Genomic DNA, 26,132 nt, shown 5'->3' with positions numbered 1-26,132 from the left:
CGCCAAGCGTACGCTCTGAAGCGCCAGGGACGCACCCTGTATGGTTTCGGATGTTAAGCTTCGTTCATTTTCCCTATCTGAAACGGCCCTATTCAGGGCCAATAACTTATTTCAAAAGAGATGGTTTAAGAGTTCTACTAAACTTGGCATGAATGAAATTCCTGGAACCAGCAAAATGGTAGCAACCAAGCTTCTAATCCTGAAGCAACTGGCCCGACTCTCTGAGTGCCCATTTCTCGTAGCGAAGCTCGCTGCCTTTCCAACCACCGGGTCAGTAGCAGTAAAAAGTTGTATTTATGGTTAATCATATCATATAGTTAACACAAAACTGCAGGACTGCCTATTCTTTGCTGCATACAGCATAAATATTTACGTTTTTTTTTTGACAAAACTCAGGTAATCATTACAGATTCTGACGCGTTGTTTTCAAAGATCTAAAAGTCATGAATAACTGAGATTTGTCAATGATGTAAATATTTACACGTAATGCATTGCAGAATTACATTGAGAAGATAGAAATTCAAATTAACTCTAAGGCCAGAACATTTTTGTGACCCTGAAAAGGGCCGTTTGATTTGTCAGATGAGTTCTGATGAACGGAGCATGACTTTGCTGTTGGCTCACACTCTGGTACGGTGCAGATTGGCAACGATGATAAATGCCCTGAGATAAAAGCCTACAATTCGAAAAGTGGCAAAATTGAGCGATGGTTTAAAGTGTAAGAGTTATACTTTTTACTGACAAGGCGAACGTTGCGAACGAAAATTAAGTTCCCGCATCATCCACCAACACTAGTTGCCTCCGAAGAATTTGAAGCCATGTCCAGGTCCATGTTAAAATTACCCAGCACAATCATTGGCATGGGCTCCAGGCAATATTTCGTCAGATTCCGCGCACAAAAGTATTGCTTCTGCTTGTACGTCAAATCTGTACGATAGTAAATAGAACAGAAAATCAAAATATAAAAATGAGGAAAGGAAGATAGTTAAAATATGATTCTCAATAAAGATACACATTAACAACGCTCGAACGCTGAAGTCACCAATATGTCGATCGTCGAAGGGATGCAAGAATTCCTTCATCTCTTTTTTGTCATGCTTCTTAGAATTGTTTTAGAATCCTCCGTTTGGGATGACTGTAGTCCTCCCTGAGATTGTCTGGAATCTCCCTGGAATTGTACGGAATCCTTTCTGGGATTGTTTGGGATCCTCTCTGGACTGTGATGAATACCCCTCAATTTTTACTGAAATCGTTATTTTGACTGTCCAGAATCCCTGTTGGGTTTGCCCGAAGCCCCCTCTGATACTGTCCGGAAGCCGTACTGAGAGTGTATGAAATCTTTTCGGATAATTGTCTGGAATCACTCCTAGGCTAGTTCAGAGTCCCTCCGTCATAAATCCTCTTTTGACGTAGGACTACGTCTGTGATTTCTTTATGGGGGTACACTTTGTGAAAACCGAAAATGGAACATGTAACAAAATTATGAAAGATTTTGAACGTTAATAACTCAGCTGCCCCTGCCAATTTCAATAATTTTATCACCAATCGATCAGAAATATTCCTACGCATCTGAACGACTTCATCATTTTTCAAAATTTCACTACTTAAATACACGAATGCGCAACTGTTGCTATGATAGTTAAAATTATCACCGATTGCCTGTGAAAAGCGATTTCCCTAACACAGATTTCAAAGTTGAATTTCATCTGGTTTCACTAAACTTTGTTTATTCAATCACCAAGTGGTGATTGCTCCTGCTGCAGTTAACAAATTTGATTTATTATATAAGACCATGTAGTCCTACATCACCATTGCGTACAACCCCATGGGGCTGTCCCTTGTAGTTTTTGATTGACTGGAATCCTTCCAGAGATTGTCCGAAGTCTTCTAGGGATTGTCCAGAGTCTCTCTGAGACTGTCCTGAATCCTTCTTGTGATTGTTCATCAGAATCCGTATTATGTGGTTGCTAATGTTTCGCAGCGTGCTAAACGAAAGTGCAATTGCCTTTCCATTGCCGAAATATCTTCTCGGTTAAGGTTTAGTTTGAAAGGGAACCGCTTAAAATGTTGAAATATGTATTACAAATTTACAAATGCAATTACGCACCTTTAAAATGTTGCCACTGAATTATCTCTGCCCTGACAGCATCGGCTTCAACACAACAACCAGGTTGCTATGTGTAAATGTTGTTGAGCAATGCGAGTTACTCAAAGTAACTCAACATTAACTCCGATTATACTCATGATCGAAAGCTGTCTTGCCCCAAGATTCTACCAACAAATGGAAAAAAGTTGTAGAGGAAGATTCAAGGGTACACCAGAGAAACACCCTCTGAGACCAGCGCTGTGAAATTCCTAGTTTAAAAGATATTTGAATAAGAACTCCATGGGAATTCAGAAGAAAATTGGGTTGAATAATTCACGGAGACTTCAAAGATTGCTATCTTAATCAATAAATGTTAGCTGATTCTGGAAAGAATTTGGGGAAAAATCGAAGAGAATTGCAAACCTAGATTCCTTTGCAGAACATTTTTAGAGTGTTTTTCAAATAAATTCTAGAAATTTGAGGAGAAAATTTCAAAGGTATTTCAGAAAAAATAGCAAAATTCGACTAGGAAATTTTGAAAAGAACTTTGAAGAAACCCTGGGATTCATGTCACAAGTTTTATGAGCAAAACGATTCAAATTCACTACTACAAAAAATTACTGAAGTTAAATGTTCAACGAAATTTTGTGAAAATCATACACCAACTGAGGTATTTAGTTAACAGGAAAATATAGTGAATGAAAAAGTTTGAAATAGTATGAATGACAATCACAAACCGATAGTCATTATGATGAATACGGCACAGCGTTTAGGAAAACGAAAAAAAAAGCATTTATTCAAGCGTACAAGTGATCGCGTGAAATGCACTTTAAAGTGTTTTATTTTATTTTATCAGCATCCTTTTCGTCAGAGCTGTTATTGGGTGATTGGCAAGCTAGCCCAATGATTCTGATTGGAGGCAGGTTGTGCAAGAGTTTCTTTAGAGATCCGATGGAATGGTTTGATGTGTTGAGCTAGGATTAGGAGATGCAACAGTCTTCCAAGTTTTTGCTTGATGGGCAAACCATTGTTCATTTGGTGAGTTCGTACCTGTTAATATATTCACCTGTTTCGGTTTCTACAACTTTGTCTTGGACTTCATTTCGAAGAGCCGCTTTCGTGCTGTATTTTGATGAGAAATCTAAAGCAGAGCGCGTTATTGTCAACGGTTGGGAACGAGTGGGTATGGCCAAGTTCCAACATAGATTTGCCAATTGATTCATTCGACAAGAGAGTCGTCCTAGCCAGTGATGCAAAATATCATGACACTCACGTGACACTCGTCTTCGCATCAACCGACTATCGCTGACAGGTCGTTTTGTCACGCAGTGAGAGTTAGAGCCATGGCAAACAACAATCACCAGTAATGGTCGCTGCTCACAAGCAAAACGTTACACTCGCTGCTGATAATGAAAAGCACAACCAAAACAGTGAAGACTTCTGCAGTACGATCATGAAAAAAAGCGAAACGACAGAAGAAAATGAAAACAATGCTAATGCATTCCAAGTTCGTCTCGGCAGGCGCGAGTGTGTGAGTTACAAACAAAGCAGGCAACATTAAACGGAAGCTGTTGGGCTCACTCACCAACACACTCACATAAGCAAGCAAAGCAGCAACTGCTTCAAAACGAGCACAGATGAGTGTCGTGATTGTCAGGAATGACCAGATCGGTGATGGATCACAACAGAAGACGACTTTCACCAGTTGCTTTTTACTTCTTTCGTCAACTTAATGGATGGTCATGGAGAGAGTTTCGACGAGCACATTGATAGGAATGTACAAAGCGTTGCTACCATCAGCTGTTTGATGATGATGATTGCGATTGGTCGCAACTCTGGTCCTAGCCCTTTTTCTGGTTTTAGACGTTTGATGTTTTGTACTTGAAAGTTCATGTGCTCATGATTTGCCTGAAGAATTTTTGAACTAGGTTGGAAATAACCCGGAAAAGTCTTGGAAGTGCCTTTGGTTCAACAGTAGTGCAGCAGAACAGTAAGAGTACAAAATTATGAAACTGGCTGAGGTCTTCCCTTTATTTTCATTTATATGTTATTATATTTTTTTAATATATTTTCATTCTATTACTCTCTACTGAAATCTAGTTGTTCAGCGTTGGAAAATTTTGCGAGGTTTTATGAAGCACCCAAAAGGAGAAGTTCACGAGTCATTGGCCCTTGTTACCGATGTCACGGTGAAGTGACAACTTGTCACTCACTGTGAAGTGATTCCCATTTGATTTACATGGCAATCACTTCACCGTGAGTGACAACTGGTCACTTCACTTTGTTTTCACCGTGAATAAAGGCCATCGTGAGTTTTAGCGAACTTTTCCTGTAGATTGATTAGAGACCCGCTTTTTCTCAAGGGAAGATAGAACTAGGGTTCCTTCCTGCATTTCCTGTCTCCTACGGCCTTTTATTCCATTTATCTCTTTTCAGAAAGCGAGTAATGGCGCTATAACCATAAGCCATATGGGCTAGGACAAGAGTTAGTGCTCATGTCCCAATCACTCGAGGAAAATTGACCATCACTTAACTTTTTTAGATTAGATGCTCCCAACGACCAATCATTTATAACGGTACGAGATGTACACGTTTCATCCATTTATTGGATCCTGAAGCATCGTGTTTGAATCTTTGATTTTAACAGGCCCGATGTTTCTGAATCATCTTGCCCCTTAAATGCTGCACAGTAGGCCTGGCCGTTTTGATTTATTTCGCGCATCTCTGATGTTCAAAATATACCAAATAGACAAGAAAAAGGATGGAGGTATATTTATCATTTTCCAGGATGCTTTCATGAACTGGCTGTATTGGTGTTAGATTAGATTAGATTAGACGACGTCACCAGCTGCTGTAACGGTTTTGGAAGTGAATTTTGTTCGTACTCTTCCGTCTCGAAAAGATGGATGTGAATTAACTGAAGGTAGGTGGAAACAGGCTACTTGTTCTCATAAAATAACCAGAGGAATCGTCTTCAGATGTCCATGGGGAGAAGGTGAAATCACCGGTATAGAAGTCAGAGTATCCAGTGCAGCCGCCACTGCCGAAGACGGTGAGTACGATCCTTGATCGTCGTCCGGACTTCAATTCCATCATTGATCTACTGGAGAAAATCGAATCATACATATGGTTCAGAAAGAATGGAACGAAAGAGGCCATGGCGATCTGAAGATTTTCAATAGTAAATCTGATCTGGCCAAGTACAGGATCATCGCTATGGACTTTGCTGACGAGAAACCGAAGAAAGAAACATACTCCGGATATAATACATAATTCAACTAACGAAAAAAAATGTTACATAGACTTCCGTCAACGACCGCAGAAGAATCTTGGTGGTGTATCGCACCATATCAAGATTACCCAGAAGGCACATCAGTAGCACCAGAAGTGGGATGGTGCCCGCTGGCAGCAGAACATTGCCATAGTAATCCAGAGCTAAGATCGCAGTTTTGTCCAGTGGCAGGTTGTCAAGCAATAATGGTAACAGGATCGCTTTGACTAGTATCAGATGACGGATCGGAAGTATTTGGTCCAGCGGATTGAGTTTTTTTTTATCACCGCTGAATGTTTCCTTTTTTGTTATTGTGTTTGACAGCAGCTTTTCGGCTTCGCACCTCCAAATGTTGCTTTGATGCGAAAAGTGAGGAAGCAAATGACAGTGATCTTGCTCACTGAGCAATGTGAGTTGCTCGAGGTGCCTCAAAAGCAACTCTGAAATTGCTCATGATTAAGAGCTGTCTTGCTCCTTGTTCGTGACGAAAACATAAATATTATAAATATTTTATAGTTGCAACCACCCAGCTTGATGAGCCACAACAGTTTGCTTCTGCACATATTCCCAGCGTCGGATATGTTGAAGAAGTGGAAACCGTTCCGCAAGAAGGATTTCCGCAAAGCCAAGATCTAAACGTGCATCGTCATCGATATTCTGTTCTTCCCATTAGCTTCTTTCCGTTCAGATGACGATGCTTCGTGGTAACCCAATACTGGTTGTGGGTTAGATCCTGTAGGATTACACCCGGCTACAGTGAAACCTTCGTTTGAATCCTGCAAAATTTGTTTTGAAATGTTTGTTTTTGTATCTCCGGGAGTAACATGTTTATATTTATTATTAACCTTTACCGACTGAGCTAAGGGAGGCCCCATTGTGCATATATATTGCTATCAAACGGTTTAACTTTAAAAGAGTTGATATGCTGACTCATAAAGTTATATGCAAAATTACACCAAAATACCTATACTAAACACTTCAGCTTTGGAAATGCGTTGCAATTGCCTTAATTTTACAAAGATTTTGTTATTAATACCAGCACCCTTGAACTTGTGATAAATAAAGCTGTAGCCGTAGTTTTGATTTATCAGGTTCATGACCGTGCTTATAGCTCTCCCATTTTATTCAAACACAAACAATTTGCACCGTCGGTTCTATTCAACTGCTGCCCATCATCTTTGCTCTAGTTTATAATAGCGCTGTTTGTTTACGGTTTCCTTGTTTCATTTTTTCGATCGTAAAATTTGTAAAATTCCTTTCCATCATAACTGACTTATTTCGCGCTATCTTCTGCAAGTGCCCGGCCAGAGAAGCGAACTGCGTTGTCTATACAGATACATAAAAATTGAGCCACTACTGTTGTTCACTATATTTTCCGTTTGGCCTGACGTCAAACCAATAAAATACCGCTTTTCCCTTCTGCCGCCAGATTTCTTTTCCCACTCACTTTGCTTTCTCGATCACTGTTTACTCACTTTCCACTCGCACACGACAAGTGATTGCGAGTATTTCACCAAAAGAACTGCACACCCCAAATGCCTACTGTGACCAATTCACGCTTTCGGACTGATTTTGAACACTTCCAAAAGTTTCAAATTGCTCAAATGGAGCCTGCTGGATGAGTCGTGGACAGTGAATGCAGTGCATCCCGCGTCGCGACAACCGGTAGACTATCGAAGCCCAACGATCGACTACTAACCAAGTTACATTCAATATCGATACTCCGCGGACGACCAACGATGACGGCGGCGGCGGTGGCGGCGACGGTGGCACGGCGTGATGATGGGTTAAACGATCAATGTGTTTGATAGTCACCATGTGATATTTACTGCCCCTGGGGCGCGCAGTGCGAAAGAAACAATAGATTCTGATGAAGTGATAATAGCTTAGGACTACTGGCCAGATTGATATGGCACGCGGTTGCAATTTCGTATGAGAAAAGGTCAAGCGTTGCAACGCTTGATTCTTGTTTGAACTGAGGCACTTTTTATCTCTCAGTGGAGCGAAACATTTTTAAGTACATATTTGGTGCGAATTTCGTGAGCGCTACGTCACTCACGTGACTTCGGCGCCGTCGCCGATGAGTGCGAATGAATTAATGAGCCGCAAGTCAACACCGCTGAACGCTGAGACAATGGGACCCACTAGAGGTACAATTCTCACGGTGCGCGTCACACCGTCATTGGCCGCCGCCGGTCGTCGTCGTCGTCGTCGTCTTAGATGCATGCACTTTCTGCAGCAATGCAAGAGACGCGGGAAGGGGTCATGTGTGTGTGTGTGTGTGTGCTTATGTTTCGTCACTAAAGTTATTGCATGTTTCGTGTTTATTTTTGCATGGAAGCATCTTCGTTGATTGATGCCGTCGGGAGGGTCAATTTGATGTCACGTGTAAGATTGAAGAGATGGCAGCAGGTGAAGTTGGCTGAATTAATTAAGTGGCTAATGAGATAATCGCTCTAAAGCTCCTTTCGTAGTGCTCAAATTGAATTTAATGGAACATGGAGCAAGTTTTAGAATTCAGAGGTTTCTACACTCAATGCAGTCAAAATTATTATATGTAACAACATGAAACATAACCAAGGAGGAATGTACAGGGATGCTTGTTTTTCTCACTATTTAATTTTATAATATTATACATAGGCGTAACTACGGGGGGCTACAGCTCTCCTAGGATTAATGTAAATCCCTCTAGAATTGTTACTACAATTACTTATTTTCCTTACATAATAAAATTGTTCACTGATTCACTGATTGCCAAATTTAGAAAATCGAAAAATAACTTGAGCCCCTCCTAGGATTTTCCCTTAGTAACGCCAATGTTATTACATTATGATTTAAGCGAAGACATCATATCAAGAAGACTGGCAACTTTTTCAGAATCCAAGTGACAGATACAATACACTCAAAAAATTCCACACGTCATCATCATGTGTCTCACACTTAATTTTGCGCTTATTTTGAAACACATCCATTTCATGTGTGAATATTATGCTATGAACCATGCCTGAACACTATGGATTTGAATTATGACACACTTGGTTTATATGTGTCTCATATGGTAATATCAATAGCTTTGCACATCATAGTTCAATATTCTACTTTATCGACTTCTACTTTACCGACTCTGAACATGAATCGACCAATATATAAACAAAACTTACAGAGGTCAGAGCTTTCTCACATATCATTTTAATGGGTCTGATTTGGGATTCGGTCATGGACTGTTGGGGTATGCTGCTGTCGGAGTCTTCGTTCGATCTCACTGTGCCACGGTTGTTCTCATTTATGAGGCGGGTTGATAGGATAAAGTCAAGAGTTGTGACTTTCGATGTTTACCTTTCTGAGCAAGTTATTCACATCGTATTGAAATGCAAAACACATTAAATCCATCTGTTTTGAACAGAAGCGTGATTCAATGTACAATACACTTGAATAGATAGTGAAAGATTTTCAACATTTCAAAGTTTGAAACACTAGAAATTAACGTGTATAACACATTGAACCAAGGTGAAATACACTTGAAGTAAAGGTGATTGTGCATTTAAAAAATCAAGTGTTTAAACACTTCGATCAAACGTGTGGAATTTTTTGAGTGTAGCGCTGCGCTTGAGTGAAGATGGAAGCAACGCATAGACAAATGAGCAAATACACAAACCCTTCTTCGAATGATGTAATCTTTGCTATCAAATTCGTTCGAAGCATTACCCTTTGAGCGGCAGATGACGCGATTGTACCTGTCTCATAGCGTTCATGAGAAAATAGAAAAGTGTGGCCAGTCTTCTTGATTTGTTGTCTTCGATTTAATTCAAAGTTGAAATGACTTAGTTAAATAATTTATTTTGTCAAATGTTATCGAAATATTTTGGATGGGAAACTATTCATAATCTAATGTTACCCTACAAGGGGCAAGATGGGTCAGCAAGTACACTGGAACCTCCGTTGACGAAGTCTTTTTTGACGCAGTAGATATTCAATTTAAGTCGCGCTATTTACAAAATTAATCCCAAATAACGAAATTTTCTTTACAAGGTTAATTCCAAATAACGAGTTTTTTGCGATTTTGGAAAACAGGGAAATACTGTAAAAAAAAAAACCCCACAATATGGGTATTTTTGGGATCGGAGTGATGTGTAGGTATTGGAAATCCATGTTTGACGCCATTTTTTTTTAATCCAAGAAGCCGCCTTCCAGATAGAGAACAACTAGGAAATACTGTCAAAAACCCCACAATATGGGTAGTTTTGGAATCAGAGTGACGTGAAGGGACCAGAAATCCATGATTGCTGCCATTTTGAAATCTAAAATGGGGGCTTCCAGTTAGAAAAACTGGAAAACAAAACTGTCAAACACCTCAAAATATGGGTCTTTTTGGAATCGGGGTGACATGCAGGAACTGAAAATCGATATCTGACACCATTTTGAAATTCAAGATAGCGGCTTCTGGTTACAAAAAATTTCGCACAATATGGGTAATTTTTTTAATCGGAGTGACGTGACCCAACAAACAATGGCCTAATGAAGAAACGACTTCTGAACGATTTTATTCAACTGCATGCTTTAAAATACTTGTACTATTTTAAAGAATAACTTCTGTTCAGGCTTTGTTCACGCAAATCTGGTGAATCTATTCAACCACAAAATTGAACTACTTGGTGTTTGTTTTTTCTTGATTTGTTTTTCATCGATCTTGTTTTCCGGGCTGAGCACCAATGCTACCGACGCCAGGGAGGCAGCTCCCACATCTGGACCCTACTTATCGACCCATCAAATCATGAACCGGGAACTACGGTTACAGAAGTGCATGGAAATTCTGTCAAATAACAAAATGGATTTTTTATTAATCGAGGTGACTTTGCATTTCCGGTTCCTACACGCAACTCCGATCCCATAAATATCCACATTGTGGGGTACTTGATAGTATTTTACAGTTTTTTCTGTAACCGGATGCCGCCATCTTGGATTTCAAAATGGTGTCAGACATAGATTTTCAGTTCCTACACGTCATCCCGCTTCCAAAAATGCCCATATTTTGGGTTATTGAACAGTATTTTTCTGTTTTTCTCTAATCGGAAGCCGCCATATTGGATTTAAAATGGCGCCAGACATGGACTACCGGTCACCTCGAGTTCAAAGATACTTAAATTGTGGGGTATTTAATAGTATTTTGACGTAGGACTACGTCTGTGAAAATGGAGACGGAGCCTTCTTGATGTCCGGAATAAACGCAGGCCGACATCGCGTCTGACCATCACCTTCTAATCGGTGAAATCCGCCTACGCATGGCGCGGATCCAGCGACGGGAGGAGAGACTCGGGCGGCGGTTCAACACACGCCGACTTGAAGATCCAGCGGTAAAAAGGTCTTTTGTTCATGAACTTGAGACTCGAGCTGCGGACGTACCAGAAGGTGGCAGCGTAGAAGAACAATGGACAGCCATCAAGAATGCCTTTATAGAAACAAGCGAGAACAACTTGGGTGAGCTGCGCACCTAGAGGACAGAGTGGATCACAGATGAAACCTGGCGGAAGATTGAGGAGCGTAGAGAAGCAAAAGCCGCGATAGAGCGGACGAGAACCAGAGGAGCCAAGAACGAAGCCCGTCAACGGTACTCGGCTCTAGAGAAGGAAGTCAAGCGCTCTTGCAGTCGGGACAAGCGAGCGTGGGTGAACTCCCTGGCCGACGAAGGGGAGAAAGCCGCAAACACTGGCGATATACGCCTCCTCTACGATATCTCACGACGCCTGAGCAAGGATGAACCCGGGGATGCCAGTGAAGGACACGACTGGACAATTGCTTACCGACCCCACTGACCAACTGAAACGCTGGTTTGAGCACTTCGAACCACTTCTTCAAGTTTCGACGGGCAACAAGCCATCAACATCTCGGCATGATCCGCCTAGGGTGCGGCGCATCACTCGTGTCAATTCCGAGGCCCCATCACTGCAGGAGATTGAAGCAGCTATCCGAAGCATGAAATCCAACAAGGCTCCAGGGGTCGATCGCATATCAGCAGAGATGCTCAAAGCTGACCCCATGCTATCCGCACAAATGTTGCATCAACTATTCTGTAATATCTGGGACACCGCGACTTTTCCGGCCGACTGGATGCACGGCATCTTAGTGAAGGTCCCAAAGAAGGGGGATCTGACTGTGTGCGACAATTGGCGAGGCATCATGTTACTGTGTATTGTTCTCAAAGTTCTGTGCAAAGTTATCCTGAATCGGATACAGGAGAAGATCGACGCGACTCTCCGACGACAGCAGGCAGGATTCCGTGCTGGAAGATCTTGTGTGGACCATATTGTCACGCTCCGCATCATCCTGGAGCAGGTCAATGAATTCCAAGAGTCCCTTTATTTGGTATTCATTGACTACGAAAAAGCTTTCGACCGTCTCAATCACGAGAATCTGTGGGGCGCCCTGAGACGCAAGGGAGTCCCGGATAAAATCGTCAACCTCATCGAAGCGCAGTATGAGGCTTTCACGTGCAGAGTTCTGCATAACGGAGCCTTGTCCGACCCTATCCGGGTAGTCGCTGGTGTGAGACAAGGATGTATACTATCACCGCTACTGTTTCTCATCGTAATCGACGAGATAATGGTAGGTGCAATTGACCGTGTACCGAACCGTGGGCTGCTTTGGCAGCCTATCACCATGGACCATCTCAACGACTTCGACTTGGCTGATGATGTTGCTCTACTAGCACAACGGCGCTCTGATATGCAGAGTAAGCTCAATGACCTAGCCGAACGCTCCTCTGCGGCGGGTCTCACCATCAACGTCAACAAGACCAAATCGTTGGATATCAACACGGGCAATCCTTCCAACTTTACGGTAGCGGGACAAGCAGTGGAGAAGGTCGAAAGTTTCCAATATCTTGGCAGCCAAATAGCGTCGGACGGCGGGACCAAGAGCGACATAGGTGCACGAATCAAGAAGGCTAGGGCTGCCTTTGCGAGTTTACGAAACGTATGGAGATCCAACCAGATAAGTCAACGCACCAAAATTCGAATTTTCAACTCGAACGTGAAATCTGTGTTGTTATACGCCAGCGAGACGTGGTGTGTATCAGCGGAGAACACTCAAAAGCTGCAGGTCTTCATCAACCGATGCCTGTGGTATATAATTCGTGCCTGGTGGCCTCATAACTGGATCTCCCAGTTCAAGGCAAAAGCGAGCAGCCGCCCAGGATCGATGTCTTTCACGTTGGCCCTTGGCACCGCTGGTGGTGCACAGGACCCTTAAGTAAGTAAGTACTACGTCTGTGATTCCTATATGGAGGTACACTTTGTGAAAACCAAAAATGAAACATGTAACAAAATTATGAAAGATTTTGACCATTAATAAATCAGCTGCCCCTGAACCAATTTCAATAATTTTATCACCAATCGATCAGATATGTTTCTACGCATCAGTTTAATTTAAGACTTAACCATTTTTCAAAATGTCACTATTGAAAATTGCACGAATTGCAACTGTTGCTTTGATAAAATTATCATCGATTGCCTGCGAAAAGCGATTTTCCTAACACAGATTTCAAAGTTGAATTCCATCCGGTCTCAATCACCGCGTGGTGAGTGGTGGTGTTCTCCAGTACACAACGAAAACCCACATCCTGTAGCATTGGTGCTCGGCACGGAAAACAAATCAAGGAAAAAAATTATATGAAATCACGTAGTCCTACGTCGCCATTGCGTACAACCCCATAAGGCTTTTTTCTGTTTTTCTGTAACCGGAACAGGCCATCTTGAAGTTAAAAATGGCGTCAGACATCGATTTCCGGTCCCTACAGTGTTTCCCAGTTTTTCTCTAACCGAATGTCACCATCTTGGATTTTAAAATAGCGTTAGAAATGGATTTACGGTTCCTACCTGTTGCTCCGATTTCAAAAATACCAATATTGTGGGGTATTCGACAATATTTTCAAAAACCTATTTTTACGAAGTAAATCCCAAATAACGAGTTTTTTTTTTCGCACTACCCCAATAAAATTACTATATCCAAACGATAATCTAAATGATAGAACTATTACACAAATGGTTTGGATGATATCCTGAACACGTCGTTAAGCAAAATAACCTTACAAATTTTATGAGGTTAACTCAGTGTATATTTATTAATTTATATATTTATCAAGCAGTGACTGCTTTTATCAGCAGATAAATTGCGTTTGTTTTGAAAATCTTCGCTATCACGTACGAGCGGAATGAACACCGGTACTCGATTATCCAACCCAAAATGGTTAAAATCAGAAGCGATCCTCAAAAGCAAAATAATTATTTTCAATTTTGGAAAAATGATTATTTTGATTATTGTCGACCGCAGAGTCTAAAACCTTGATATTATCATGAATTCAGTATAAGGCAATAATTTTCCATCGATCTGTGTGTACAAACCAACACAACACGTTACACAGCGCTATATTTGTGTAAAATGAAAATAATCATTATGCAATTGATCCTAAAAATCATCCCCACCAACACACTTAGAAATAACTAATTTTACACGTGATGGAATCCATCTTTGACATATGAGATGAGAAGTAAACAAACATGTCATGCAATATTACGTGCTCCGTGACTGAAAAGTTCATTGCTCTGCGAAAAGTACGTTTGATTTAGCTATATTTTGCGTCTGTTATGACACAAGTGTCACTCTCAGAGCACCAAATTTACATAAATGTTTCTAAGTGTGAAGATGAAGATGAATATTAATATTGACAACAACATAGGCTATAATGAATATCCAGCCACGAATAGACAAACAAATATGTTTGCTTCGATACTCAGAGGTTGCCTTGATCAAAAGAATGTCGTTATGTCAAAATTCAAGTTCATGCAGGTAGTTGGTCTATCGGTTAAGGTTGTCTGCATTTTCTGTCAAGTTGAGTGTAGAAGAATTGATTTTTATCAGAGACGATGTTAAATAAGAGACGCGCGAAGACTGAAGCCAAAAGTTCCAATCGAATCGTCAAGCAATGTAGATAAACACGAGCGCTTCACAAAGAAAAGCGAGGGAAGTATTGAGACTGGCGTTGAATTTAATTGTTGAGATTGGTTGTTTTTATTAAGGAGATTTTCAGCCAGACGCTTGCTAACTGTTGAGATATAAATAATTATAATTAAGTTTGCGTATGAAAAGTGAAATTCGACAGGGAATATTATTGTTATTCACCAGCTGAAATCTCGTTATGTTCTCACGAAATATTTGCTCCAGCACATCGAAATACATCTAACAAAGGTCAAGGCGTTTCCGGTGTAATTTTTCAAGATAGTAAAATTTGTCAAAGACTTCAAAAGAGAGATTTCACTCATTCATGATAGGAAGCAACAATCGCAGATTGAATAATTTTGTGCAACGCTCTGTCGAATATGCCCTCCAATGTGGTATATTTGGCTTCACTCAGAGTTGTCAAAAATTGAGTCTTCAAATACTTCCATTGAATAGCGATACTGACCGTGATGCTGAAGCAGACGACAATCGCTCAAATTAAAAGTCACTTGAATTAAACACAAAATTGCGGGTTGCCAAACCTTGTAGAAAAAGAAATTAGTTGGCCGTGCAACTAGATTTACTTTTATTCTCTCCGCACGTCTCTTATAGAACATCGTCTCTGATTTTTATCAGCACTGATTAACAGGCGAAATGCAACCCTAATTATACTTCTTTTTAGATTAAACCTGTTGATGTTGACAGACACAAAATATAGATAAATAAAGTAGATGACCCATCTTGCCCCATGACCCATCTTAACCCACAACTAAAATACCAAAAGATGACCAATATTAATCCCGTTAAAAACTTAAAAGTGTTATCTCAAAGTAATGACTACAAATATATATATATAATGAATGAAAAGTGTTAAATAAATACACTGTGTTCAAAAGTGAGTTATTTTTGTATTATTGGTAAGCCCTAAATTAAAAAAAAAAACCTCTCATCGAAGATGGGCACTCAATTTTACCGCTATTATTACCATTTTGATTCCATTTCCTGCATCCATTTCTCTTTCAAAAGTCCTCCTATTACACTACATATTTACATTCCTTTGAACATAAGTTAAACTTCACATTCCTCGTGCACTGCCTTCTCAGAAAATCCAGTAAAAGGAAACATCACCGAACTTGTGAAAACTTAACCCATTGGAAGCAAATGGGTCGGTCGTTTGATTTAATTCCGAAAGTCTGCGACCAGCAGTCGTTATACTCCAAGTCCAGTCAAAATGGACTTCCCGTATGCTCAATTAAGAGCTAAGAAAACAAGCACCAGAAGGTCCCATCGAAGCAAATCCCCTTTGGGAAAACTTTTTGACCACTCCGTTTAACCATTTACCCTGTGCAAAAGATCAACTCTCTAGCAGCTGGAGCAAACCCCAACGATCGATATTGAAGGCCGTTAGCCATTTGCTCTGCATCCATTTTAGCCCTTTGATTCCGATCACGTCCCTCCCGGTTGGAATAGTCAAATTAATTTAATTACCACGGTACAGCATGCAGCACAGCTGGACTTCGAATTTCAGATTGAAGACGAACTTCCTAGCATGCAAGGATCGAACTTTTCCCTGGCCCTAAACTCTCAGAATGTTTGAACTAGGAAACCGGTATGCGCCAACTAGCTAAATCAAATTAAAGTGGATCTCCGCTTTGGCCTTCTTGTTTTCACATTTCCACATTGTAGCCACTCGTGCAAAGGTGGTGGGTACGGCAGGAGAAGTTTTTGGCAACCGAGTGTCGATTCCAAAATTTCCGATGACATCGGATCAATGCGAGTGCCAAGCCAAATAAGTTGAACACATTCTCCGCCAAGCCGCGTGCGCGCTCCCGTGCTGCTCTCGATTGGTTCCGCTGGCTGCTTGTTTGTTTTCCAAACTAAAAATATGCTTGACCTATCCGGGAGGAAAATCTACACCGGAAAGTTATGCAGAAAATTGAATCCAAAAAAGTAACCTTTCAGTTCGTTTCTAGTTTCTCCCGGCTCAATCAACTGGGAAAAAACACAACTGTGCTGTTTCCACTTGGCAGGATCATCCTATCCTTTTCAGAATCAAAATGGTTACGCAACGTGAAACGCCTGGCCTCACCACTGCTGAGGAACAGTGTTCCAAGGATCGGATTCGAATCCAATCCATTCCATTCCACATCGGAGCCATAACAATTTTGCTGTAACCAATTTATCTGCTCACCACTAGCGTGGAAAGCTCACCCACTGGATATTTTCCAGATTACACGGTCGAACGATAACCATTCACTGTGCTGCAGTGAGAAACCATGAGCCAACGAACATCGACGTCTACTTAGTTGGCATGGCATGGCTTGACTTTGGCAGCCGCCATCGAGTTCCATTGGTATGGCGTGAAAAACACGCGCCAACCCAACATCGAAGGCATCGGCATCAGCCGTGGTCGCAGTGGATTAAAATATCCACCAGCCGAGGACGATGACGGCTAGAGGAAGCATGAATATTTATACTTAGCACAATAGTGATATCCACTGCGTCGGTTTTGAAATGCTGCCGCGGTGCGGGGATGAATGCCAGGTGGAAGCACTTGAACGCGTGTAAAGGGTGATACGGTCAAAATTTGGTCAATATCAACTTGACGTATTTCTTTCAATTTTGCATTTAAAAAACCTGAACACCCCTCATTTTGAAGGTGTGTGTGTGTAGAATGTTGCTCCTATTTTGATTTTGGAATTCACTCTTCAGTTGTCAAAATTCCGTCCAAGCAAGAAGAGCAGCGTATCAAAATTTTGCTCGCGCATCGCGAAAATCCGAGCTACTCGCACGCAAAGTTGGCAAAATCGCTAAAAGTTGCCAAATCAACCGTTACAAATGTAATTAAAGTGTTTGGGGAACGTTTGTCGACAGCCAGGAAGTCTGGATCGGGGGGGAATCGAAAATCGGAAGCCGCTGAGACGACAAAGAGAGTTGCCGGTAGTTTCAAGCGAAACCCTAACCTCTCTCTCCGAGATGCCGCAAATAAGCTGGGTGTATCGTCTACAACCGTGCATCGAGCCAAAAAACGAGCCGGACTATCGACTTACAAGAAGGTAGTGACTCCAAATCGCGATGATAAACAAAATACGACGGCCAAAGCGCGATCCCGGAGGCTGTACACGACGATGCTGACGAAGTTTGACTGCGTGGTAATGGACGACGAAACCTACGTCAAAGCCGACTACAAGCAGCTTCCGGGACAGGAGTTTTATACAGCAAAAGGAAGGGGAAAGGTAGCAGATGTTTTCAAGCACATGAAACTGCCAAAGTTCGCAAAGAAATATCTGGTTTGGCAAGCCATCTGTACCTGTGGCTTGAAAAGCAGCATTTTCATAGCTTTCGAGACTGTCAACCAAGAAATTTACGTGAAAGAGTGTTTGAATAAACGTCTGCTGCCTTTCCTGAAGAAACACGGTTGTTCCGTACTGTTTTGGCCGGATTTGGCATCTTGCCATTACGGTAATAAGGCCATGGAGTGGTACGCCGCCAACAACGTGCAGGTGGTTCCCAAGGACAAGAACCCTCCCAACACGCCAGAGCTCCGCCCAATTGAGAAATACTGGGCTATTGTCAAGCGGAACCTAAAGAAGACCAAAAAAACTGCTAAGGGCGAGCAGCAGTTCAAGGCAAACTGGCTTTCTGCGGCGAAGAAGGTGGACAAGGTGGCTGTACAAAATCTGATGACAGGGGTCAAGCGTAAGGCCCGACAATTCGGATTTGGAAAAGCGGAAGCCTAACTGAATATTTTTCCTGAATTTTATACTAATTGAACTTGAAAAAGAAATTTAATTTGATTTTTTAAATAAACGATTTCACCGATTTACACGCGTTTTCCCTTGACCAAATTTTGACCGTATCACCCTTTACTATGAACCTGATGAAATCAATCACATTGCTTGGTGAATGCGATAGTCCTGTGAGTGGATGTCGAGTATTGCAGTATGATTAACGGTAAGGGTTCCTTTTTATGTTGATCTAACTGCAGCTTGATATTTCTATCTGACTCTTATTTTTGAAAATTCCACAATTTTTGCCATTCACACAGATTTGCATCATATATGATCTGCCTGTTCTATGATATTTACAGGATCTCAATTGAGCTGATAAGACCATTTTAAGCTCCATTGATCTCTTAAAAGTGGAATTTATGTAGAACGAATTTTAACACTCTGAAGCGAATCTTTCTACGAAAAGTCTTCAGCCATATCTTGCTTCTACATCCATCTACTCTCATCGCTCTCCATCCTTTTGCAGCAAATCTTCAAAGTCTTCATCAATCTTCTTTATATCTACAGGCGCATCTCACGACAGCAAATTAAAATCTTTCCTGCACCTTAGCTAGAGACGTCCCCCGTAGACTTGGTCCCTGGTAATATTATGGAATTAGCCTTATAAGTGCTGCTGCCATCCGTATCAAGTTTTATGCGATGATCTGGATATTCTTCAATGTTGCAAACAAAGGTGAAAATAAGACTTTTTTTTTTCAAAAATGTCACTGTGAAAACCGTATGGGGGAAGAATTTCGTAACAATTTTTCCCAATATAACATTTACCAGCTCTGGTGGAAAATTAAAAACGAAAACGAAAATCTTGTGGAAGCTACTCCATCGAAAACACGAAAAAAATGCCGTAGAAATTTCCTGGAACTTCCGGTGGGAGCACTCTCCACCGAAATCTTGCGCAAGCTTCTCCACCGTGAATGAGAGCAACCTTAGTCGAAACTCCCTGGAACCTCCACTGGCAGAATTTGAAACCTCCATCGAAATCATGCTGAACCTCCTTCGCTGAGAACGCGAGAAAATTCCGTCAAAACCTCCGCTGGTAAGATCAGAAATCTCCACCGAAATCGTGTGGAACCGCCTTCGAAATTTACTGGAACCTTCGTTAACAGCATCTAGAATCGTATCCGAAATCATTCACAACCTTCTCTGCCGAGAAAGTGAGAAAAATCCGTTGAAACTTCCTGGAACTCCCGCTGGAAGCATCTAAAATCACGCGTCAGCAGCAGCATCTGTAATCATCACCGAAATCGTGCAGAACGCCGTCCGTCGAGAACTCTGTCGAAACTATCGGGAACTTCCTTTGGCAGCATCTAAATTCCTATAGGTATACCGAATTCGTGCGGAGCTTCCTTTGTGCGGAAAATAAAAAAAAAAACTCCATGGCAATTTACTTGAACTTTACTTTGCAGCATCTTAAATCGCAACGGAAATCGTGCTGAACCCCGTTCTATTGGCAGCATCCAAACTCTTCACTAGTATCAACAATCAATACGAAACTATCGATTTGAAATTTGCTCACTACTTGACTAGCCTTTTGGTCCCAAGCAAACGATTAACGTATCCCATTCTAGTACTACACTATGTTTGTTTTGATTCTCTATGAAAGTTTGACAGATAAAATAAGGGGTTTGTGGATTTTCCCATGTTTCGAGGGGTGCATCGATTAGCTTGGGACCGAAGATAAAACTATGTCCATTTAGAATCCGGTATAATAAAATCATCTGTATCTCGGTAATGGATTGACGTACAAATAAGGTTAATACATCAAAACAAAGGTAATTCACTGTTATTTTGGGAAAATCTATCAATACAAATCATTTCTCTTCTTTTCTAATGAAAATTCGCACTTTCTTCTTTATTCCTCCCATCAAACGCTGCACACCTCCGGAGTCAACTTCCTTGGCACATTTGTTCCACATTTTTGGTCATCTGAATCGCGTCCCGAGCCGTTTTTCCACTTTTCTTAAGCTTCCGCTTCATTATTGCCCAAAATCTCTCGATGGGCCGGAACTGCGGGCAGTTGGGTGGATTTATGTTTTTATCGATGAAATCTACGTTATTATCGCGGCACCACTGAATGACTTCCCGGCTGTAGTGGCAACTCGCCAAATCTGAAGTTTTGCACGGGACCTCTATGGGCATTAATGAAAGGTAGTACGCGGTTTTTGAGGCATTCTACCTTGTACAGCTTCGAGTCCATCGTCTTATTCGTCACGAACACTTTGGTCTTTGATCCGCAGCTGCATATCCCTTGTCAAATCATCAGTTTTTTGGAAAATTTGTCCATAAAAGCAAACTTAAACTTCGCAGGAACATCTCCTCGTGCCGTCGAATTTTTGGCCAGGAAGCTGTCCGAAATCCATTCTGACGTAGGTTTCATCGTCGATGAGCAGGGATCCTTGGTATTTCGTCAAAACCTGCTGGTAAAATTTCCGAGCTCGAGTTTTGGTGACGAAACTTTGCTTCAACGTTCTGTTTGGTTGCTTGCTGGCTCGATAAGAACGATATCCTGCTCGCAAACGAATTCTTCGAACGGTACCACGAGCAGCAGCGTATTTTTGTGCGATTTCATTATCTGATAGTCCAGGGTTTGCTCTGACGGATCTCAACACCTTCTGGTTCAGCTTGCGGTCATATGTTCCACTACGACGCTTACCTTGAGGCACTCGATCCACGCTCTTTCGCTCGCTGAAACGTTTGAACACATCATACACGGTTGATTTGGCGATTTTCAACGTTTTTGCTATTTTTATTGCGGATTGGAGGCGAAAATTTGTATTGCGGATTGGAACCTCCCCAATAAAGATAAATCAATCAATCAATTATTTTTATTGCGGACCACGTTGGATTATCAACGTGGGTGTGCAGAATTTTTTCTCTCCTCTCGGCTTCCATCTGGAATAATTTTTGACTCACTGCACGAAACACCGTGAAATTTATACCACAGAAAGTGGGCGCCTAGGTAAACAAACCACTGTAAAATAATTCTTGCAGCGGTTACTTTTTGTGCCGCTGCAACACAATAAGTGATTCCGGATTCTAACTGGACAGAACTTTAGTCCCAGAGCTGAGCCAAACAGTTGAGCACGTTTCTTCGGGACCTACTAGTCTTAGAGTTACCTCTATGCTAGTATAGTGCAGAACCTCCTTCGTCGACCATGGGTCGAAACTCGTTGGCAGCATCTGAATTCTCTTCTCCACCAAAAACGTGCGGAACGAAGATTTTTCAATTCCTGTTTTGTTTGCTTATCTTCGCATCGATGCTATTCTTTGGTGCAAGCAATGGAAATATTTACCTTATTTGACAAAACCCAGGTAATCATGCCGTTTGATTATTGAAAACAATTTGAATGAAAAAAGAGACCTACTGCTGTCATGACTACCTGAGATTTGTGAAATAATGTAAATATTTACACCGATTGCATCGAAGAATGATATGTATGTATAGGCACAGACATACAGACATAACGCATTGAATATTTCTCACTGTAAAACATCGTCGCTAAGACATTACCGCGCAGTGTTCACTCGGCTGTCGACAAAAGCAGGCCACTCTCGATGTGTGCTACGCGATCGTCTGTTTTCTCGGCAGCAACCATTGTGTGGTCCTCGTCATTGTTCTTCATCAGCAGTTCTTTCGGTCGATGCGTCGTCGACTTTGGAAAGCAACCGTTTCGTGATGAATGTGTGAGTGCTGACCACGTTTTGCGTCCATTGCTGCAATGGACGCGCTCTGACCCTCGTTGGCGTAACTGCCATTCAATGAAACTGCTGGAAGCGGCTCCAGTTCTGATGGATGAGGCTTTTTGGATAGCGGAAGATAAAGTGTTTATTGTGTTGTACCTTTTGACTATAGTTTTAAGATGTATTGTATAGTGACCAAGAATCCTCGGCTCTGTAAAGTTAATTTGGTTTATCAAATAAATTAATAAACAAACAAAAAGACATTACCGCCATCTGTTGAGTATACTGTGGTGGGTTGTACGCTGAACAGATGGCAGTAGTGTGTTTACGTCAAACGCAAGGGAACTGACTATGCGCGCCACAGCTGGCGGTGCTACCAACTACGATACTTTTAAATTGACCGTTGAATTTAGAAAAGTGTCTAGAGTATATATTTCAATTTAAATCAATGTACAAAAGATTACGGTTGAAACCCGATTTTTTAGAGGTCACCTAAGGGGATGGTGACTCTGCACAGTGCACCAAAAATAAGCTTGGGCACACCTAGCCATTGGCACTATTTGGCACCCATGGTTACAATTGTTCTGATCTTTAAAGTTACTGGCAACACTGAACTTTTTCTGCGCCTGCGCAGTGTGCATGTGTCAAAATTTGTTATTGATGTTGCCACAATATAATCAAATTATTTCCAAAACACAACCATGAATCTCAACCAAGTCTCGCCATGGATCGGCAGTCTTGTCCACATTTCCTTCCAAACGAAGAACAGCTGACAGCGGTATCTTGACCTGACCGAGGTTTCTGGCTATGGCAACACGAACTAGCGATGCAGTTCCCACGGCTGCGGCTGCTTCCAATGCTGCTGCTGCTGGTGGTCCGTCTTTTCTGACGAATCTTAGAGGAGACTGACCAGCAGATGGAGCAGCAGCAGCAACATTGGCAGCAGCCGTAGACGTGGGAGGTGCATCGCTAATTCGTGTAGCCGTGGCCGAAAGTCAACAACCAAACAAAAACTATGCCATCCGACCATTCGAACTGCTCGAATACATCCATGGCGGTGGCTGCTACACCAACCATTCCATCGTCCAACATATAATGTTGCAGAACCGTCTTGGCAAAATCTCAAATAGTTCAACAAATTATTTTTACTCTCCTACCTTGTTCCACTTCCAACTAACACAATAAGAAATTATAATTACGAATAATAAAATAACTACACAGAAAAAGGAAAATCCTTTCCAAGCTTCCACCATAGAGGTAACTCTAAGACCAGAAGGCCCCGAAGAAACCAGCTCAACTTTTTGGCTCAGCTCTGGTACTCTCTTCGGTCCCAAGCTAATCGATTCACCCTTCGAAACATAGGAAAATCCACTAACCCCTCATTTTATCTGTCAAACTTTCATAGCAAATCAAAACAAACATAGTGTAGTACAAGAATTTCGACTAGAATGGAGAACTTTAATCGTTTGCTTGGGACCAATAGACTAGTCAAGTAGCGAGCCAATTTAAAATCGTTAGTTTTGTATTGATTGTTGCTTCCACTCTTTCCAAGCTCACGTGTTTTCGATGTTCTCGATGCTCCACGCACCGTTCATCGTCTTGGAGGAGAAGAAGCACTGCTTCATAATGAACGGGAATTTTGTGCCTTTGTGATCAATCGCGCTGTGGTTGCACTTCATGATGGCGTTCATCGCCAGGGCTACGATTGGGGACTCGACAAATCCGGAGGTGGAACTTCCCGATTTCAGCGGGAACATTCACACTTGCGACGGGTGGCAGTCCTTGGTGGTGAATGCAGTCATCAGCAGATCCTTAGACGGCATACGGGTGGGGTATTGAAGAAGTGGAGAATGCGATTTTTGCTGGCCTGGGTCAACGAAAGGAAGCGATTGTTCTTGGAGGCGCTGTAGTCCTTGAAGCTGATGAAATTGTCCGGCAGGGTGTAGGGGTTGGTGGACTCTGACGAATGCAATCTGAATTCGTCCAATGTTGTTCAAGTGCTGGATGCTGCGTTCGACAGGTTCTACTGCGATGGCGTCTTCCATCTGGACCATGGTGGTACCGGTCTTCAGGAACTTCATCCTGACAACATTTCCGTACAAGCAGAACGGATTGAACAGCTTATCGGTGTTGGCTGTGTTGTTATCGAGTCCGTAGACCATCATCACTGCGCCATGTTGTCGTGATTGAATGAAGTTGGCTGATCCGTTTCGGGTCAGTGGTGCGTCCTTCGTCAGTTCGACGTGTGTTCCGGGCCGGTGTTGGTTTACAGTTTTCCGACGGAGGATACTCGGGCGGTAAAAAATTCGGTGCAAATTCGTTTCCTCCGCCGGCTCCAGGAAGGACTGGTTGACTAATGATTGCCGTTCGTTGTACGGGGTCGGCCTTCCTCTGAAGATAGAAGGATCGTGTAGCAACGGAGCTCGTCCGTTGCAGGCATCCTTGGAGACGGCTGCATCCAATGTGTAATCCCAACTGGAGTCCGTGTCCTTTTTGTAAACAAAGCAAACATAAGTTAGTTTAATGACTTCTTGGCACTGCCGACACAGCTGCGGCACACTGAGGCACACTGAGAAAAATGTTGGCGCAAAATAAGTGTGTAGAGTGAGCACCCCTTGGATCGTCCATAACAACGCATGAAAACTTCGTCAAATATTCGCAGTACAGACAACTGGTGGAAACTAACGATTTTTAATTGGCTCGCTACTTGACTAGCCTATTGGTCCCAAGCAAGTCGATTAACGTACCCCATTCTAGTCAAAACTGTAGTGCTACACAATGTTTGTTTTGATTAGCTATGAAATTTTGACAGATAAAATGAGAGGTTCGTGGATTTTAATATATATCGAGGGGTGCATCGATTAGCTTGGGACCGAAGATAATACCAGAGCTGAGCCAAAAAGTTGAGCACGTTTTTTCGGGACCTACTAGTCTTATACCCCGTTCACATTACAGCCTATATCACGTAATATAGGCTGTCTTGCAATGAGCACTCATACATAGGATTTCCAGTGAAAACTAGATGTATGAGTGCTCATTGCAAGACAGCGTATATCACGTGATATACGCTGTAATGTGAACGGGGTATTAGAGTTACCTCTATGGTACAGACGTCGAGCCCGTGATTTTGCTGTCAGATTATGTTTGTCGTTGCGATTTGGAAATGATTTTTCTCTAAACGACTTCAGCCTCAAACGCTGTTTTGATTTTTGGACAAAATCAGCTGATATTCCTATTTTACGAGCAATCGTTCGAACAGAGAGATTCGGGGTTTGCTTCGATATCCTCTTTACCTTTCGGTCCATGACAGGATCAGCACGTCCAATGTTTTTATCACTTCTCGGTTTCCTCTTGAACACCAAATATGGAATGTAAACACCAACCATAGTATTTTTCATCAATGACTTCCAGCTATACCTCAGCGAAGTTTTTCACGTGCAATATTTCAATAGCTACAGTGATTTGAAGGTGTCCGGATTAATGTGGATACAGACCTTATTTTTTTTTATCAATCACGAAATGAGATCAAAATTTGATAATGATTTATAGAAACAAACTTTTGCTAATACCCCATACATACTATGGCTTGTATCATGTAATATAGGCTGTCTTGCAATGAGCACTCATACATAGGATTTCCAGTGGAAACTAGATGTATGAGTGCTCATTGCAAGACAGCCTATATTACATTATAAGGGCCATAGTCTGTACGGGGTATAAAGGGCGTATGGAAGATCGAAGTGTGCTATACTCGCGGGTGGACGTGTTAATTTTCGAGGTCGTATTTTTTACGCTCGTTACTGTCACTCTGCTTATTTCACTGCTTTCGTTACTGTCACTCTGCTTATTTTCCACTATCAAGGAGCTTCTTGAAACACATCTGCAGAAGGATATAAATCGTCGCGAGTGCGAATTAATCTCCTCTACTATCAACCGTCGTTAGAGTAGTCCTTAGAACTGGCCAAGTGCCCCCCAAAATGCATCAGTGTTTTTATAATACATGGCTAAAGTAAATTGGATCGTTCGGGTGAGACGGTTCCTTTTTGTTTATTTAATTTTAATATAAGCAGGATTGGAATTTCAGTTTAAGAGCTCGGCTAGCTTGGCGGTTGCCGCTTTTGCTTACTGATTAGAAGATCGTGGGTTTACTCCCAAGCTCCTCGAGATCAAAACAATTACTGTGGTCGCATCGCCTGCTTAAGCGAATCCTGACCCATCTCCTACCAAACTACCCAACTCCGTAGCATCTATGAGGGCGCCGGTGAGTCGCTGGCCTCCCGTTAGCTAGATATTAAATCAACAATATCCTTTCTTT

At 41.9% G+C, this 26,132-nt stretch overlaps 1 protein-coding gene across 7 annotated transcripts in view; it reads right to left on the bottom strand.

Annotated features, from left to right (window-relative positions):
- The window catches only part of kcc (solute carrier family 12 member kcc), an 836,076-nt gene that overhangs the window by 447,100 nt on the left and 362,844 nt on the right, over positions 1 to 26,132 (bottom strand). The window contains exon 1 of one of the 7 annotated variants that reach the window (XM_065231464.1): positions 6,833 to 6,849. The exons of 5 other annotated variants lie outside the window; for them this stretch is intronic. The gene's annotated coding sequence lies outside the window, so the exon portion shown is untranslated. One more of the 7 variants, XM_065231463.1, reaches the window with a different exon arrangement.

The sequence above is a fragment of the Ochlerotatus camptorhynchus genome, unplaced genomic scaffold (assembly GCF_037179485.1).
Source record: "Ochlerotatus camptorhynchus isolate MF236.1 unplaced genomic scaffold, CSIRO-AGI_Acam_v1.1 ptg000357l, whole genome shotgun sequence".
NCBI classification, from domain to species: Eukaryota; Metazoa; Arthropoda; class Insecta; order Diptera; family Culicidae; genus Ochlerotatus; species Ochlerotatus camptorhynchus.
Note: the sequence above shows the minus strand (reverse complement) of the source record. Positions and strands in the feature narration are given on the sequence as shown.